The sequence below is a fragment of the Mustela lutreola genome, chromosome 6 (assembly GCF_030435805.1).
Source record: "Mustela lutreola isolate mMusLut2 chromosome 6, mMusLut2.pri, whole genome shotgun sequence".
Lineage (NCBI taxonomy): Eukaryota > Metazoa > Chordata > Mammalia > Carnivora > Mustelidae > Mustela > Mustela lutreola.
This window is the reverse complement of record NC_081295.1, coordinates 89,224,262-89,244,134: the sequence shown is the minus strand read 5'-3', so window position 1 is coordinate 89,244,134 and position 19,873 is coordinate 89,224,262. Positions and strand designations below refer to the sequence as shown.

Sequence of the window (19,873 nt, the reverse complement as noted above, 5' to 3'; positions counted from 1 at the left end):
TCCTTCCCCCAGCATTTGGCCTCTATGGGGACCTCCATTTTCTATTCTTCCAGCTGTTTCTTTTGGTATTTAATGCCACACTTTTAAGCAGTAGGCTTATGCTGCTATTTTTAAAAGTCTGTATAGCTCGTTCTCTAGACCTGTACAGCTGTCATTCCTTCATCTCTTTTTTATGTTGGGACCTCTGTTTCCTGGACCCCACATCTTACCTCTTCAGTGTTTATACTTAAGCAGTTCTTCCAGAAGTTTCCTAAGAAGCTGCATAGGATGTACATTTGGGAATCTGCATATATGAAAATGTCTTCCTTTTCTCTCATACTTGATTTATAGTTTACCTGGGAATACAGTATAGAATAATTTTCTGAGTTTAACAGGAATTGCTTTATTGATTTTTAGCTTCTGTTGTTGCTAATGAAAAGTCTGTTGATGTTCAGACTTTTTTTTTTCTTTTCCCCTCCTTGATTAGAAGTGCAATTAGAAGTTGGTCTTTGGGGACGCCTGGGTGGCTCGGTTGGTTGGACGACTGCCTTCGGCTCAGGTCATGATCCCGGAGTCCCGGGATCGAGTCCCGCATCGGGCTCCCAGCTCCATGGGGAGTCTGTTTCTTCCTCTGACCTTCTCCTCACTCATGCTGTCTCTCTCTCAAATGAATAAATAAAATCTTTAAAAAAAAAAAAAAAAAAAAAAGAAGTTGGTCTTTGTCTCTGATATTCTGAAATTTTATGATAATCTGCCTCACTGTGAGCCTTGTTCTCTCTTGACGTCATACAGGGCACAATGGGGACCTATTCAATTTGGAAATGTAGATTTTTCAGTTCTGGGAGATTTTCTTGAATTCTTAAATTCTAACCAATATCCCCCTTCTCTCTCTTGTCCTCAGTTTTCCCATTCTTTCCCTCCTGAACTCACTCTATTTGTGTTTGGAATATATGGACTGCTTTACTTTTCCTATTTTTACTATTTCTTATCTTTTTTGTCTCATTACTTTCTGGAAGATGTCTTGACTTCAGATTCTTCTAATTAGTTTTATGTTTCTGCTTTCATATTTTTAATCACTAGTTTTTTTCTCTGAATACTGCTATTTTATTTTTTATAAACATATAATGTATTTTTATCCCCAGGGGTACAGGTCTGTGAATTGCCAGATTTACACACTTCACAGCACTCACCCTAGTGAATACTGCTATTTTTAAAAAAGATTTTAGGGGCATCTCTGTGGCACAGTGAGTTGAGCGTCTGACTCTTGATTTCAACTCAACCCAGGTTCCCGAGATCAAGCTCCGCATCAGGCTGTACTCAGCATGGAGTCTGCTTTTCCCTCTTCTTCCCCCTGTGCCCCTCTGTGTGTGCATCCTCTCTCTCAAATAAATAAATAAAAATCTTCAAAAATTAAAAAAAATTATTTTTATGTAATTTCTTCCCCCAACATGGGGGTTGAACTCAAAACCCTGAGATGAAAAGTCGCACACTCCACCAACTGAGCTTACCAGTTGCCCTGTGAATGTTGCTTTTACTTTTTTTTTTTTTTTTTAAGATTTTGTTTATTTGAGCGAGAAAAAGAGAGTAAGAGCATGAGAAGGGAGAAGGTCAGAGGGAGACACAGACTCCCCGCAGAACTGGGAGCCCGATGTGGGACTCGATTCTGGGACTCTGGGATAATGACCTGAGCCAAAGGCAGTGGCTTAAACAACTAAGCCACCCAGGGGCCCTGAATGTTGCTTTTATTTATTTATTTTAAAATATTTAATTTATTTATTTGACAGACAGAGATCACAAGTAGGCAGAGAGGCAGGCAGAGAGAGGGGGAAGCAGGCTCCCTGCTTGAGCAAGAAGCCCCATGCGGGACTTGATCCCAGGACCCTGGGATCGTGACCTGAGCAGAAGGCAGAGGCTTTAACCCACTGAGCCACCCAGGCGCCCCTGAATGTTGCTTTTTTTTTTTTTTTTAAAGATTTTATTTATTCATTTGACAGACAGAGATCACAAGTAGGCAGAGAGGCAGGCAGAGGGAGAGAGGAGGAAGCAGGCTCCCCACGGAGCAGAGAGCCCGATGCAGGGCTCGATCCCAGGACCCTGGGATCATGACCTGAGCCGAAGGCAGAGGCTTTAACCCACTGAGCCACCCAGGTGCCCCTGAATGTTGCTTTTAAATAGTCTATTTTTGTTTCATGGGTGGAATAGCTTTTCTCTGAGTATGTTAATTGTAATTTATTTTTTTTCTTCAGTTTCCTGCACCATCTGTTTCCTTAAAATACCTTTACTTGATCATTTCTTTTGCTTTTTCATTTAGGGGATTTCCTTAAATGGATAGTCTTGGATGTCTTACTCATGTTCCGTAACAAGCCACTGAAAAACTGAAAGCTGGATTTGCTGGAGCGGGGGCTTCTAAAAGTTGACTGGTGGTGTTATTCATTATAAGGTAGTGAAGAGCTCACTTTTAGCAGTCAGTATTTGTAGGTGTTTTTCTGTTGACTGGGTTCTTCCCTAGAGCGAATGTGTTCCCATCCTCAGTTTACACCCCTGGCTGCAACATCTGGGTTGCTGAGTGGGAAAAGAGCTGGAGGTATCTACCTTTCAGGATAGCAACTCATCCATAATCTGCATCTTTTTTTTTTTTTTTTTTTTTTTTTTTTTTTTTTTTTTTTTTTTTTTTTTTTAAAGATTTTATTTATTTATTTGACAGACAGATCATGAGTAGGCAGAGAGGCAGGCAGAGAGAGAGAGAGGAGGAAGCAGGCTCCCTGCTGAGCAGAGAGCCCGATGCGGGACTCGATCCCAGGACCCTGAGATCATGACCTGAGCCGAAGGCAGCAGCTTAACCCACTGAGCCACCCAGGCGCCCCATAATCTGCATCTTTTTAGACTGCTAGGCCTGCCCCTAGTTGTGCTTGAGTCTGGTTTCCAGAGTAGGCTTCCCATCCGTTGACCCGTGGCTGCTTAGAGTGAGGCTGGGTATCTTGGGGCAGAACTTTCACCCTGTTCTCCTTTTTCATCCTTGCCTGCTATCCCCACTTTCAGAGGTATTCTGAGCTTCTCTGGTGTATTCCAGCCCAATTCAGTGTGATCTGCAGTTCTGTTTAACATGCTCCTTTGTGCTGCTAAATCAAATAACCCATCCATCTGTTTTCCAGCTTCCACAAAATTTGTTGTAGTTGTTTCCTCTCCTATTCTTCGTCTTTCAGATCTTGTTCTTATTGTTGTTTTCAGTGGAGTTACTGAGAGCAGAGAGGTAAGTGCAGGTGTTCAGTGCATCATGTTTCACTGAAAATCCAAACTTCTCTAATGCCCTGATCCGTACAAGACTTAATAGATAAATGGCTTGTGGCAATTTCAGAACTTTGCTACAGTACAGACAGAAATCTGGATAGCATAAATTCATTTTGTTTTTTGCTGTCCTCATGGATTAATGCCTAATGTGTAGCTTTCTAAAAGAGAATGATACCTGAGTGGCTTTAGGAACTTTACAGAGAGAATAATAGAACTTTTTGACGTGGAAACAGACCCAGAGTGCAGAAGTGACCTATTTATGTTTACTCATCTCTCTAGAACTGGAACTGGTCTCTTCTCCAGTTGTCTTTTCCTTACCACTATGGTTCTGTCTTTTCCCATTAAAGTAACTGGAAATAGAAGCCCTTTATCCATTGCTTGTGTCACCCAAATGTCCTGTTAACTTTGTGTATGCTTTGAGTTTACAGTCATGAGTGGGGGGTGGTGGTTATTTAAGTGTTCTTCTTTGTTAATTTTTAGGGTTCGTTTTTATTTTGGTGAACTTCAAACTTGATAAAATGTGTATTTCACCATCAAAAAATGTTTCTGTTTTGAAGAATTTATAGTAAGCATTTAAAAGGTTTATTTTCTTTCTTCCTATTATTCCATTCTCACTGGGTTCCAAAAGTTCCTTGAGGGGGAAAGTGAAAACGTTTTCCTGAATATAATTATAGCAGATGAAATAATTTAGAACAACTCAGGATACCTGTTAAAATGTGGAAGTAGGGGCGCCTGGGTGACTTAGTGGATTAAGCATCTGCCTTCAACTCAGGTCATGATCTTAGGGTCCTGGGATAAAGCCCTGCATCGGGCTCTCTGCTCAACAGGGAGCCTGCTTCCCTCTCTCTCTGCCTGCCTCTCTGCCTACTTGTGATCTCTCTCTCTGTCAAATAAATAAATAAAATCTTAAAAATAAAATAAAATGTGGAAGTAATGTGGAAAAGGGAAGCAGGTGTTATAAAAATATCAACAGGGTTGAGCACTTTCTTACCAACTGTTTTTTTTAAAGATTTTATTTTTTTATTTATTTGTCAGAGAGAGAGAGAGAGAAAGAGAGAGCGCGCGCGCAGAAACAGGCAGAGGCAGAGAGAGAAGCAGGTTCCCTGCCGAGCAAGGAGCCTGATGTAGGACTCGATCCCAGGACCCTGGGATCATGACCTGAGCCGAAGGCAGTGGCTTAAACAACTGAGTCACCCAGGCGTCCCTCTTAACCGACTTTTCAAAACTCATTTCTCACTTCTTCTCTAAGGCCTCTTCCTCCGTTTTACCCCATGGAATATAAAGCTTTTTTTTTTTAAAAAAAGATTTTATTTTTTTTATTGAGAGAGAGCAGAGCAAGAGAAAGAGAGCATGAGCAGGAGTGAGGGGCAGAGGGAGAGGGACAAGCAGACTCCCTGCTGTGTGAGGAACCCACCTGACGTGGGGTTCGATCCCAGGACCCCAAGATCATGACCTGGTCCAAAGGCAGACACTTAACCAGTTGAGCCACCCAGGTGCCCCCGGACATAAATCTCTTATTTCCCCATTCCCTCCTGTATACTGTATGTGGTACATTTGCCCACAGCACATTGCTGGATTCATTCTATGTTGGTGTTGAATTCTTTGTTGAGTTCTATGTAAACTCTTTGGGGCAAAACTCCTACATTGTACTTTTGACTAAATTTACTTGCATATTTATGAAACGCCTTCTTTGACTGAGGTACCAGGCTCCTCTGTAGGTGCTGGCATCTTTTGGGGTACATATTAGATCTTAAACAGATTCCGATGGTTGGTATAAATTCTCTTTTTTTCTACTCACTATTTCAAAGGAATTGAAAGAACGGGCTCTGCCCCTTCCTTTGCGTCACATTGGTAGCTGGCAGTAATGGCTGGGATCAGACTGGGGAAAGCCTGTTGTTTGGAAGCTCAGGGGTCTAACGTTCCCTTATGTGGAAAGTGAACATGTTGTAAGAGAAGTCCTTTGAGACTCCTTAAAACCTCCAGGTTTTATGATCATAAAGAGGTGCACCCATTCAATCAGTGACACTCTTGGTAAGAACAAAGGAAAATGTCTCTTAGGATTGAATGGAGTTCAACGGATGTGTTTCCATAACTGAGCTAAACTGTTGCATACATAATCTGAAGTAATCTAGAACACTTAGAATGATAGTGCTTTGGTTTCATTTTTTGATTTTTTTTTTCCTTTTCCCCTCTTCTCCAGTTAGGTGGTTCTTTCTCATTATACCTTGGAAATGTTTTTTAGCTTTTGTTTTTTCTAATTTTTTTGTTGTGAAGATATTTTAAAACATGTGCTTTTTTTTTTTTTTTTTTTTTTTTTTTAAGATTTGTTTTTTAGGGGTTCCTGGGTGGCTCCATCGTTAAGCATCTGCCTTTAGCTCAGGTAATGATCCAGGGTCCTGGGATCCAGCTTCATTGTCGTTGTTGGGTTCCCTGCACAGTGGGAAGCCTGGTTCTCTCTCTTTCACTCCCCTGCTTGTGTTCCTTCCCTCTCTTGCTGTCTGTCTCTTTCTCTCTGTCAAATAAATAAATCAAAAATCTTTGGGGGGAAAAATTTTTTTATTTTTAAAGATTTTATAGTTAAGTAATCTCTATACTCAGAGTGGGGCTCAAACTCACAATCCTGAGATCAGAAGTCTCATGTTATACCAACTGAGCCAACCAGGTCCCCCAAAACATTTTAAAGACCGGTGAAACAAAAGCCAGGATTAAGCATCCTATAAGTGTAAAAATTCCCTGCATGATGTTCCCTTACACCCCACCCCAGGATAACTGCCATCCTTATTTTACCAAGAAAGGTGGGATTTTGCTTCTTTTTATTATCTTTTAAATTCTAAATTTGGGAATAGATTAGCTCAGTAATGAGAGGCCTTCAGTCTCTTTTTACATGTTTTATTTTTCACATGAGGTAGTACTAGAAAAATAACAGATGATGCTGTTATGCCATTGATTCTTCTAACACTTTCCACATCTTAATTCCCCAGCAGCTGTTTGAAGTAGGTGAGGAGCAGAGCCCAGGCTAGGAATTAGGTTCCAGTGAGATTCTAATCCAGCCAATCTGATGCTTAAACTTGCCCTCTTAAGCATGACACCTAGTTAGGGTACTGTTGTATAATTAGATACAATTATATATTTTGAAGATCTGGGTTTATTTTGTATCCTGGAATACTTTAACCAGATAACAGGGTAGCCACTGAGCTCTGTATTGTTTCTGCTAGAACTGTTTTCTTGGAAAGCTCTATAGGGTTTTGGTTCTTGTCCAAACACTCGTAATATCTCATTGCTTGGCACAAATAGTCCATCAATTTATGTAACCCTTATTGTATCTTTTAGTATTGTCCATTTCAGAGCCCTTCTAAAATGTTTATTTTATAAACATTTATTTTATAAATACCAGTGGATTTTCTTAAGTACTAGGGAATTTTCAGGGAAAACTAAAATCATCACTTTATGTTTATTGAATGGTGATATGTAGGTTAGAGTTAGCTTTAATTTTTAAAAGAAGAGCTGTGATTATAGGAAACATTTTTCTAATATTCAAAATTCTTAAAAGACTTTTATGTTTGTAAGACACAATAATTTTTGGCACTTGTTTAGATATAATCTCCAAGAGATAGCTTCTTTATAAAACTGTTATTGCCTCTAGTGAATTTATGTGTCCTTTGCAGTGTTTTCTCTGAAAACAACTAGCCGCAGTGATAAATCTTTCTTTTTTTCCTTTTTTTTTTTTGTTTTGGTTTTAAAGTAATCTCTGTGTGCAATGTGGGGCTTCAACTCATGACCCCCAAATCAAGAGTCTCATGCTCTTTCACCAAGCCAGCCTGCACAGCCTGCAGTGAAAATAAGTTTCTGTGTTTAAATTTTAGAATCAGACACTGTTTCCATAGGAGTGCAGATTTACGGCTCCATCTCCTCTCGAACAAGGCAAATAAAGTGCCTCAGGATATTGCTAACTGACAACTAAATTTTACCATGACACAAAACTTTGCTTAAGTAAACCTCCTGTTTTTTTTTGCCACAGAGGTAGAGTTATGGATGTAAGCAATTGTCTTGGGCTTAGGTACTGCTGTTTTTTCCTTTGTGATCCTGGATGAGTCATTTAACAACCAATTCAAATATCCATTCTTCATCCATGGGGTGCCACTGGCACCTGCCTCATTGTGAGAATTAACTGAGCAAATACACGTGAAAACACCTCACTTCACGTGGTATCTAGTAGGAGTAAAATAAATGTTCACAAATGTTCTCTTCCCATTAAAATTGCTGCTTTTTGCTGGCAAAATTGTATTTATAAAATGTGCTTGGTAGGGGCGCCTGGGTGGCTCAGTGGGTTAAAGCCTCTGCTTTCGGCTCAGGTCATGATCTCAGGGTCCTGGGATTGAGCCCTGCATCGGGCTCTCTGCTCAGCAGGGAGCCTGTTCCCTCTCTCTCTCTCTCTCTCTGCCTGCCTCTCAGCCTACTTGTGATCTCTGTCTGTCAAATAAATAAATAAAACCTTTTTAAAAAATATGCTTGATAATGAGAACTAAGGTTTTAAAATGGTTTGAATGAATGCTGGCTGACTGAACTCTGCCAATTAATAATATTTATTGTATGTGGGGAGTAGAAAAGCAGGAGTCGATTTCAGCATAGTAATGGAATGGCAGTTCTGGTGCATCCTAGACGGAAGGCTATTTTTGTGGCTCCTGCCCTACAAACTAAATGGGCTTTGGTTTGCTTTTGTTTGTATATATTGATCTTGGATGATTGGGGAGAATGCAAGTATATCTGCTCTTGCTTTTAAATCATTTTATTTTTTGGTGAGAAGAAATTTCCCAGAGTGGCTAATATCTCATGCCCTTTAATCCCTATAAGCTGTTAGTTAAGACCAGGATGTTATTTAACTAAAGATGCAGGTACCAAAACCATTTTAGGATTCTTTAGCTCCACAGGAAAGATCAGGTTCTTTTATCCTAGCATGCTCCTCCAAGCCCCTGGAAAGTTCAAATATCAATGTCTCTTCTCATCAGAATAAGGATCTAAAGTCTTTGCTATTTTTGGTAGCGGGGAAATAAGGGCTAACCCTTGTGTAGCTCTTGTCAGTTTACAGTGCGCTTACACATACATTTTCGTATTTGATCTGTGCAACCCTCAGAAGGGAGTAGAAGTGAGAAGGTAGAGGTCCCAAGACAATAGTAAGTTGCCCAAGGTTACACTGCTAATAAGGGATAACATAACCTGAGGCTTAAACCCAAGCTTTATGATTCTAAATCTAAGGCTCTTGCACTCTTCTGTGTTCTTATGCCCCTTATAAATAAACAGACCCATCTAATATCTTATTGCTAGATATGGAAGTCAATCAAAGCAGGTAGATTTCTAAAACTTTTTATTAAAAGATTTTATTTATCTCTTTGTGAGTGAGAGAACACGGGTGTGCATGCATGGATGGGGGAGGGGCAAAGGGAGAGGGAGAAGCAGGCTTCCTGCTGAGCAGGGAGCTCAATGTGAGACTAGATCCCAGAACCCTGAGATCATGACCCAAGCCGAAGGCAGATGCTTAACTGACTGAGCCTGGCACCCCTAAAACTTTTTTTAATTGTGTATATATTTATTTATTTGACAGAGAGGGGGAGAGAGAGAGAGCACATTAGTGAGCATGAGTCAAGGGAGGGAGAGAAAGAGGGAAAGAATCCCAAGCAGTTTTCTGTGCTGAGCGTGGAGCCCAGGACTTGGAGCTCAATCCCAGAACCCTGAGATCATGACCTGAGCCAAAACTGACAGTCCAACACTTAACTGACTGAGTCACACAGGCATCAGGCATTTAGGGAAAAAATTTTCTAATGTGGGGCTTCACCAACTTTTAGTCCGAGACTCTGGATCTCTTACATGGGCTCCCTGCTCAGTGGGGAGCTTGCTTCTCCTTCTCCCACTCCCCCTGCATGTGTATGTGCTCTCTGTCTCTGTCAAATAAATAAATAAAATCTTAAAAAAAAAAATCAGTAGGATACTAGAATGAATGAGAAGCACTCTGTTCTCAGGAAGCCCATAGTTAAGTTAACATTCCATGTACACTGTATAATAAAACTTTGTAAACCCATGGGCACATTTCTGTTTTGTGGCAAACAAGCATTTTAATAAACAGCTTCTAAGAAATCAGTTCATTTGGCCAGTGAACTTAGATTTTTTTTTTTTTTTTTTTTTTTAAAGATTTTATTTATTTATTTGTCAGAGAGAGAGAGAGAGTGAGAGCGAGCACAGGCAGACAGAGTGGAAGGCAGAGGCAGAGGGAGAACCAGGCTCCCTGCGGAGCAAGGAGCCCGATGTGGGACTCGATCCCAGGACGCTGGGATCATGACCTGAGCCGAAGGCAGCTGCTTAACCAACTGAGCCACCCAGGCGTCCCCAGTGAACTTAGATTTTACCACCTAAATTATCCTGAGCCACAGTCAGAGTGTGTAAGTGCAGTCCTAGCATGCTTTGTATTTCCCAGAAAATCATAAATCTGTTTTCCAGTTTCTGTACAGAGGTCCTAAATTTGAACTTAAACCATTAGGGCCATTAATTGGTAAAACCCATGGCAACTAATAACTTAGAATCATAGAAAAGTAAAGTCAGCAGACCTTGGACTTTTTTGTTCATGCTATCCATACTGTACTCTGAAATGTAAAGTGTTACACATTTCTTTTTACATTATTATTTACTCTGGGTATTATGTGCAAATTGTGGAATTTCAAATTTATTTGGGCCTGGAGATCACAAAACTCTTCAGTGGCAGAACAAGGACTGAAACCCAGGTTTGCTGATATCCAGCCTAGCTTTCTCTTTTCCTGCTGGAATTCCTAATATAACATCCAAGAAACATTTAATCGTGATCTTAAAATTTTACATGAAGTCTCTTTATTCAATGGTGGATGCATCTAAAATTTTTCCTTATTGTATGAGTTTACCCTGCCTTTGTATCTTCTAAGGCTTATTTTTACTTTGATTAGATATGACTGATCAGGAGTGCCTGGGTGGCTCAGTCAGTTAAGTGTCTGCCTTTAGCTCAGGTCAGGATCCCAGAATCCTGGGATCAAGCCCCGGCTTAGGCGCTCCCTTCTCAAAGTCTGCTTCTCCTTCTCCCTCTCCCCTCCCTCTACTTGTGTTCTCTCTCTCACTCGCTCACTCTCTTAAATAAATAAAATATTTAAAAAGATATAACTGATTATTAATAATTTAAAAAATTACTTATGACATGGACTTAAAAATGTCATTTTTTAGACTTTCTACCCAGCTACAGAGAAAGCATTGGTTTGTGAGCTGTTGGTTCTTCAGCAGTGACAATGAAAATATGTTTCCACTTCAAAACAAACACCATTAGATGTAGCTTCCTGGCTTATCACACCTGCCTTTTTTGCTCTCAGGGCTGTCTTGAGGCACCTGAGAGGTAGGTGTAGAAGCACTTTGAAAACCATAAAGTGCCATAACAATATGTTGTATGCATGCATTCATGTGTGAATCTTCTGACTAATTGTATACTTGAGACGGTTTGTTAAATGACATTTTGCTGCAAGAGTTTATAGATTGGAATAGGCCAAACATGTGACTGGGTCAAGGAAAACATTTAAATCCAGCAAGGCTTGCTGGTGGTAAAATCATAGATTGGGTGCATGGTAGGAAATAAGGGTGGAATGTTGGTACCTTAGAATGTGAATAGAAACAACAGATTTGAACATTTTCTTTATTTAGTATCTAGCCTATTTGTTCTTTCATCAGTATTTTTTGAGCACCCAGTAAAGACTAGGCATAGTTTTAGACGTCACTGATGTTCACAATAAGTAAGACAAGGTACTGTTATCCCCCAGGAGTTTACAGGAGAAGATAGTTATAGACAAGGTATAACATAGGATAATAGATGTTTCTGTTTTGCAAAGTACCTCATAACTGACCTTGCCAAGAAAGGTATAATCTTGGTTAGATTTTTAAAAAATTTAAATGTATTAATATTCTCATGATCAACTTTTTAAACTTTAAAAAATAATATTGTAAAATATATACTTAAAATATTTTGAGATGTAACACATAAACTATATTTTTAAATGTATAAATTATCATTTATATATATTGAATCTTAGTTATATTTAATATTCAGTTACATTTATTTTATATATATTTATATTTAGATAATCTTAATTACCTAAAATGAATCTTTTCTACTTGGTGAGCCATCTGAACATTCCCTATCTGGCTGCATTACTGTTAGAGAGCTCTTCAAGGAAGGGAGGGCATAGCTGTCACTTTGATGTTTGGTGCTAGTATTTTTTCAGAGCAGAAACCTGACTTTGAATCCTAGCTCTGGCAGATAGTAACTGTGGAACTTATTTTGTGCCTCAGTTTCAATGTCTGTGAAATGGAAATAAAGATAATACCTAACTCATCATTGTGAGAAGTGAAGGAGTTAATGCATACGAGAGTGCTTAGGGGAGTATCTGTCATACATTTAGAACTGTATAAATGCCATCAGCAGCTATCATTGTCACTGTTATTGTTATTATTTGGCAGAATAATGTGAGGAAGCTTAAGAATGGACTTTCTCAAGCTTGAAAATTGCTCAAAACTAAAGGTAGAAAGACAAAAAGAAGGGAAAGAAGGGAGCTAAACCTTTGTTCATCATCAGCTACGTGCATGGCAGTGACCTCATGTTTACCTACATTTTCATTTAGTCATTACACCAGTGCCCTGAAGTATATTAGAAAACAAGCTCAAATTAGGAAACTTGCATAAGGTCCTGTCCAAGTAAGTGGGCAACACGATGATAACTGGTCTTTGCCATTCTGCATCCTGTACTCTTGCCTTGCATGACACTAGAAAACGTGAGAATTCAGCAAGTTTCACTAGGAGGTAAGCTTGAAATTTGCTTTTTAGGGACTTTATTTTTAATGACCATTTAAAGGATGTCATCAACATTTTTAGTTTCTTCCTACTGTTTTATGTATCTGTAATTCCACCCCTCCCATTCAAAAATACATTGCAATAGTTTAAATGATGTAAGTGGAACCTAGATGGCACATATTTGGACACACAGAGTCTTAGTAATAGTTTTCAGAATCAAGCTAAATTATAATTTCCCAATTTTCAAGATCACTGTTGTAATTATTGAAGTCATTACTCCTGAAGTTAATAGCTATTCCATAGGGCTTTTATTTTTTTTTCAAAGTTTTTTTTCTTTTTAAGATTTTATTTATTTATTTGACAGAGAGAGAGAGATCACAAGTAGGCAGAGAGGCAGGCAGAGAGAGAAGGAGAAGCAGACTCCCCGCTGAGTAGAGAGCCTGATGCGGGACTCGATCCCAGGACTCTGAGATCATGACCTGAGCCAAAGGCAGCGGCTTAACCAACTGAGCCACCCAGGCGCCCTGCCATAAAGCTTTTAAACCTAAATTCCATGTAGCTACATATCCTAGGTACTAATCCCTTTTTTGAATTTATAAATAAAATTCATGAAATTGCTTTTCTTTGCTGTTTATTAGCCCAACCTTACAAATTGTTTCCCCTGCAGGTAATAGAGAAGAGGAAACCTAATCAATGGCTGTGGAATGATATGGAAGAAGATGAAAAAAACTTGTTTAATGGGTAAGAAATAAAACTATGATAAAAAGATTAATGAAAATTATTCTTAATAGTGTTATGTATGGCCAGTCTGTAATAAGCGGCCAACGTTGGTATTCCATTAGGGTGAATGACCAGTCACTATATTTGTCTTATCCCCAGTCTGAACTTTCATTACCTGCTTCCTTCTTACCATTGTGAATTTCTCAGTACTATGAGTTAGCTTAAGCTAAGAGGGGACACAGCTGTTTTTGAAGATAAAAGTAGGATCTGGAGTTCAGCAACCATACTAAAATCCAGGTTTGAGGTAGGTTTTGAAGCTTATTGGTGGTTGGATTCTTATTTTCCAAATCCTGCCAGCTGCTGTGATGTTAGGATTTACTCTGATGATCCTGTTCATTTAGGCAAGTGCAGGTTGTGCCAATGGAATGCCACAGAACATGTGACTAAATTTATGAGATGTGAAATGTTTTAATACTACAAGTCCATACGTTCTTATTGTCAATAATTCAAACATTATAGATAACCAAAACTCTCTCCCTAAAACTTAGCCCCCTCCCAGGGTGTAGAATGTATGATACATTTTCGTGCAACCTTCTTTGCCTAATGATTTAAAATTGGGTTTGGAAGCCAGACTGTTTTTGACTAGGCATCTATTAACATTTGGGCAACTAAATTTCTTTATGAACATAATTCCTTGGTTATAAGTGGGGACAGTAAAATTTCTGTCTCATTGTGATGTTGAGGATTAATTGGATAATACATCTAAAAAACTTGGGAAAATGCCTGAAACATAGTGTTAAATAAATGTTAGCTGTAATTTTCGTATGTATTCTAGTTAGCCTTTTTATGTGCCAGCCCTCCACAGATGAATCTTTTTTCCTCAGGTACTGTAGGAGTTAAACCATCTTGGATAAGGTTAACCCTGGTGGCAAGGATTTTTAAAATTTTCATGCAAGTGTTCTTTTTGGTTTAAGCTTTGATTCTCTCAGAGTATGCTGCTAGGCTGTGTGTGAGAACAGAGTTCTACACCTTCAGCTCTTACTGCATACTTCATGGTGTATAAATGATGCTTACAAATACGCATGAGTAAAGACTGTCTTCTGTCTGTGATAGTTTTATCGTGCCCATGTAAGTATCATGTTAAAGCAGGATGCTTTAGAAACTCTTGTTTCTAATAGGTATGTCAAATTTTCTGTTAAGATTCCTTCAGTCTCTTTTGAAAGATCAGTCTTTTTAAATTTTTTTTGTTTCACAGAATTGTAGTAATTATGAAAATGTCTTTGATATCTTTTCCATGGCTTGTTAGCACTTTCTTACCTGTTTTTAGGAAGGGAGGCCACTGAGACAGTCATCTCTTCTTAATATTTTCCTCCTTATTGCCCTGGGGCTTTATTAGATTATTCTGGAATATTCTCTCTGTTGTGACTATTTTAGAAGACTAATATATATAAACAGAAGTTAACATTTACCGAATACTTCTTATGTGTCAGGCTCTGCTTTAAGTGCTTTACTTACTCATTATCTCTTTTAATCCCATCATCTACTTAGGAGGCAGCTACTGTTATTATCTTCATTTTAAAAGCTGAGGAAGCTGAGGCACAGATTAAGTAACTTGCCCAAAGTCACATTGCAAGTGGCAGTTCTCAGATTCAAACCTAGATCTCTGTTCCAGAGCCTGTAACTGCTGGCCTAGTTAGTAAACTCACATAAGGTTTGTTAAGGTGGGTGTAAATTTAAATAGGATAATAAAGCCAAATATTTCCTGAAAAAGCACCATAACTAATCTGATTTTATTGTTTGTGGGAAGGAAAATGTGAAATCATGTATCTTCTTAAGTATGGGAAAAATGATGATGTGAGATGATTAATCATAAATAATTGTTTGTCTCAGACCATCCTTAAATGAATACAGCTGTCCTGCTTCTTTATAAATCATTTTCAGTAGATAGAAAATCACTTGCACCTAGCTCAGGACCAGCATGTATGTGTTTAAAAGGGACTAGAATGAGTTGAGTTGTAGATTGCCATTTAGCTGCTATTTGTAGAAACAGGCTCTCAGAAAGACTGAACTGTGCAGCAGTTCGGAACAGATTAGTGATTGGAAATTGTTCTTTTGTCCTGTTAAATAATATTTGAATGACAGCAGAAAGTTATACAAGGAAAGAAAGGCAGGAGAAAGGTGACTTACAGGTCTTATAATTAGAATGCCACTTAGAAGTAATGGTCTAAAAAGTCAATGTGCATTAACAATCGACACTTGTCTAGGAACTGGAAGGAGTTATAGTACATGGTTTTTGTTCTGGGCTATGTCTGTCAGAGGGAAGCATTGGCTTTTTTCCCCTTCATGTAGCCATTCATTCCCTGTTGAAATATGGTAAAGTACAAAGGGTAGGCAACATTTAAAATAACAACAACACTGATAAAATGTTTTGGCTTTCTTTAAAGTGTGACCACACGTGGTCAGCGATGTTTTCCTCTCTCCTCTCCATTTTTTAAAATTCCCATTTCCTGTCTGAGAATCCCTTCTCTAAGTGTTGATCAAAATTATGACTTTCAGCATGCATCTCTTTTACAAGTGTCTTAAAGTGTTGCTCATTGACCCCTGAGACTCTTTAAGGAGTCAAAATTGTGTTCATAACAATACTAAAACATTACTTGCTTACGGAGTATGTAGCGGAGTTTTCCAAAGGCTATATAATGTGTAACCAAGTGAATACAGAAAAGGCTAGGAGAATCTAGCTGTCTTCCTTAATTCAGACATTGAAAAGATCTTCAGAAACGTGAAGTAAGACCACTCTTCTCTAGATTTGCAATGAGAAGCACTAAGGTTTGTTTCTATCTTAGAGTGTAACAGTGGGGGTACCTGGGTGTCTCAGTTGGTTAATCAGCTGCCTTTTGGCTCAGGTCATGATCCCAGGGTCCTGGGATCAAGCCCCATTTTGGGCTTCCTCCTCAGCAGGGAGCCTCTTTCTCCTCCTCCCTCTGCTGCTCCTCTTGCTTGTGCTCTCTCACTCACTCTTTCTGTCAAATAAATAAATAAAATCTTAAAAAAAAAAAAAAAAAAGAATGTATCAGTGACCCCAGTCTAGGCCAGAGAGTCATGGTGCTCCTGTCTAGTGATTGAGTGGATTGCCACTGGTCATAGGCAGTGCCCACCACACAGCACCTCCGTGTACCTAGGGACATCCTGATAGACTGAGGCTATGTCTCCTGGTCTAGACAGGTGAAACTTTTGCTCCTTTTTCATAATTGTGCTAGATGGTCTATTCCAGATTATAAGGAGCTATGGAAATCTAGAGAAAGGAGAGCTTGACTTTAATTAGGAACACCATACAACCTTGACAGTGACCCCACTGATATGTGCCATATTTGGAGTTTTCCTTGTATCGGTTGCTCCCAATCTTGGGAGGACCAAAAGGACCTTTCAGGACAGCCTTTTATTTGACTGTATTAATTGAGCATCTCCTATGTTCCAGCTATGTTCTAGGGGCTGGAAATAAGTCAATTCACAAAAGAAAAACAAAAACACCTCTGTCCTCATTGGGCTTCCATTCTAGCTTTGGAGTCCTTTGCTGTAGTCCCAGCTCCCTCTTCAGGGGACTCTTGAGTTGGTGATGGCTGCTGTGGTGCTCACACCTCTGTGTCTTGAGCACTGACTGGTATTGCTAAGTGGCTAGCTGCTGAAGATAGAGTGGAAACTGCTTGACATTTTGTGATTTTTATTATTATTATTTTTTTAAAAAGTACCAAATGGTTGGGAATTTTCAAATCATACGTGGAACAATAAAGGTAGCCTATCTAGTCACCCTTATTGTGGCTATTTTAATCTTGTTTTGTTTTCAAGTTATTGCCACTTTTGTCAAGAAATTTAACTTAAAATAATTAAATACCAACTAATGTTAAATTTATTCTAATTGTTTTTCATTATTTGAATAAAAATGTTCATATGTGTGTGAGATTTTCCTTGCCTGGTGAGTTGCTCCCAAGACCTTGTAATTTGTTTAATAGACTTTTATACAGAAAGAGATTACTTGGCTCATTAGATTGAGTCATTTAATAATGACTTGAAGGTTAACTAATGCGGCCATCAGACTCTTGCTCACCGGCTAGACGTCTATCACATTACCAAATTCAGTCATTTCCAAATGCAGATGAGTGGAAATATCATTAGAATATTAACGAAAAAAGAAAGTGACATTCAAAACGTGAATGACCAACAATTGTCTCTAAACATAATTTTAATTTTTAAGATACACTTCTTGGGGTACCTGGGTGGCTCAATGGGTTAAAGCCTCTGCCTTCGGCTCAGGTTGTGATCCCAGGGTCCTGGGATTGAGTCCCAAGTCAGGCTCTCTGCTCAGCGGGGAGCCTGCTTCCCGTCCTCTCTCTGCCTGCCTCTCTGCCTAACTTGTGATCTCTGTCTGTCAAATAAATAAATAAAATATTTTTTAAAAAATTAAATAAAAAGCTCCTTTAACACCTTCAATAAAGGGAGGGTCACAGTGCCACCCCATTAAAAAAAAAAAAAAGATACACTTCTTAATAGAAGCTCTTTTTTTTTTTTTTTAATGGGGTGGCATTGTGACCCTCCCTTTATTGAAGGTGTTAAAGGAGCTTTTTATTATTTTATTTTTTAAAAAATATTTTATTTATTACAGAGATTATAGGTAGGCAGAGAGGCAGGCAGAGAGAGAGGAGGAAGCAGGTTCCCTGCTGAGCAGAGAGCCTGATATGGGGCTTGATCCCAGGGCCGTGGGATCATGACCCAAGCCAAAGGTAGGCTTTAACCCACTGAGCCACCCAGGTGCCCCTGGTGTGAGTAACATTTAAATTTTAGTATCCCCTTGTCTGTTACACTTCCCATTCTTCTGTTTGCTTACCAGAGTCCAAAATTTTGTTACCTCTCATGTACTATTCTATCATCTGCCACTCTTTTTGTCCTCATGAATTTATGTTCTTTATTACCCTTTGCTGTGATTTTATTGGGATTTTGAGAGAAAAGGAGATAAAAGTGTATTCATTCTGCCATATTTTACTGGGAACCCGTGTTCTAACATGTGTTATTGAGTGCGTGCAGCATACCAGGAATTGTGTTAGACACTTGTCTTTTCTCTAATTCAAAAATCCCTTCAAATTTTTCTATTGAGGTTAGAATATTCATTCACATTAGTGCTATTCACCTGTTATTTTTTGTTATTTTTCGAGCACCTTCTATACACTAGGCACTATCACAAAAAGCACTTCCTTCAATCATCACATTTACTCCAATGCATATAGGTAGTATACCTCATTTTAATGAATATGGAGACAAATTTAAAGTCACAGGCCCAGTAAAAAGTAAAGTTGGGTTTGGGATAGGCTTTTAAAATAAATATTCTTTCTGTATATCAACTATCTATTGGATATTAGATAACCATTGTGGGTTTTTTTTTTTTTCCTTAAATGTAAGCTCTGCGCCCTGTGTGGGGCTTGAGCTCATGACCCCAAGATCAGGAGTCGCATGCTCTATTGACTGAGCCAAGCAGATACCCAAACCATTATAGATTTTTAAGCAGGGGAACACAGTGTAGGATGAAAATGCTGTTTTTGTTTAATATAGTGATAATATTTAAGATACATAATAGATCTGGGGTGCCTAGGTGGCTCAGTGGGTTGGGCCTCTGCATTCAGCTCAGGTCATGGTCTCAGGGTCCTGGGATCCAGCCCTGCGTTGGGCTCTCTGCTTGGCGGGGAGCCTGCTTCCCACCTCTCTCTTTGCCTTCCTCTCTGCCTGCTTGTGACCTCTCTTTCTGTCAAAATAAATAAATAAAATCTTAAAAACAACAACAACATAATAGATCTAAAAAGATAGGAGGCATCAACTAGCACCTAAAGCAGTAATGAATGGTCTGCAGTGTTAAGGGCCTAGATTTGGAGGGGAGAGAGCAATAGCAATGAGGAAGGTAATTAGGTTTAAGAAGCGTGTGTGTGTGTGTGTGTGTGTGTGTGTGTGTGTGAGATTTGAATCCATTCTCTTTAATGAGCTACTGTAACAAAGAACTTAGCCCTGTGTCTAGTACTCTCATTTCTGAATGTGAATTGGTAGGCTTTTGTAACCAGCTTGACTGTGACATTAATAAGGAATCAGAGGGAATGTCAGGTTTTCAAGTCAGGTAAATAGGAGTGCCATATCTCGGTTTAAGGTAAGGTGGGAAGAAGTACAAGGGGAAATAAGTAAACTTGAACAACATATGTGAATGTCATGGTTTTTTGGAAATATGAACATCTGACATGTCTTCTGTATTTCTTTCTTTGTTTCTTGGCATTTTTCTGAATGTCCTGTAATCATATCGTACACTATTACAGAAAGTTGATTTCATTCAGTCACATGATTTGTTGGTTGGAAATAGTATATACCCGTATTTTTTTTTTAAAGATTTTATTTATTTGACAAAGAGAGAAAGATCACAAGTAGGTAGAGAGGCAGGCAGAGAGCGGGGGTGAAGCAGGCTCCCCGCCAAGCAGAGAGCCCGATGCGGGATTCGATCCCAGGATCCTGAGATCATGACCTGAGCCGAAGTAAGAGGCTTAACCCACTGAGCCACCCAGGCACCCTATACCCATATTTTTAAGCTAATCTTTAGTATTTTTAAATCTCAATTTGAGGGCCTTTTTTTTTTTTCTCCTTTTTGGAAGCAAGTACTCTGATTTCATTAGCACACAAAGTGTTTTTTTTTTTTTTTTTAAGATTTTATTTATTTATTTGCCAGAGAGAGAGAGAGAGAGAGAGAGAGAGTGAGCACAGGCAGGCAGAGTGGAAGCAGAGGCAGAGGGAGAAGCAGGCTCCCCGCCAAGCAAGGAGCTCGATGTGGGACTCGATCCCAGGATGCTGGGATCATGATCTGAGCCAAAGGCAGCTGCTTAACCAACTGAGCCACCCAAGCATCCCTCACACAGAGTGTTTTTACAAGACAATTCTAAAAGACCAGGAACCCCATGTAAAAGACATGAATCGACAGTTCAGGTAAAGAGAAAAAAAAAATCAATCGTCACCATAATTA

General features: G+C 39.1%; 1 protein-coding gene across 12 annotated transcripts in view; it reads left to right on the top strand.

Annotated features, from left to right (window-relative positions):
* The window catches only part of USP49 (ubiquitin specific peptidase 49), a 91,360-nt gene that overhangs the window by 23,058 nt on the left and 48,429 nt on the right, over nucleotides 1-19,873 (top strand). For 8 of the 12 annotated variants that reach the window (XM_059177933.1, XM_059177939.1, XM_059177930.1 and 5 more), the window contains one exon: nucleotides 12,782-12,855. The gene's annotated coding sequence lies outside the window, so the exon portion shown is untranslated. Of the gene's footprint in view, nucleotides 1-5,589; nucleotides 5,648-12,033; nucleotides 12,124-12,781; nucleotides 12,856-19,873 lie in introns of those variants that run through there. The other 4 variants (XM_059177936.1, XM_059177931.1, XM_059177938.1 and 1 more) reach the window with 2 other exon arrangements.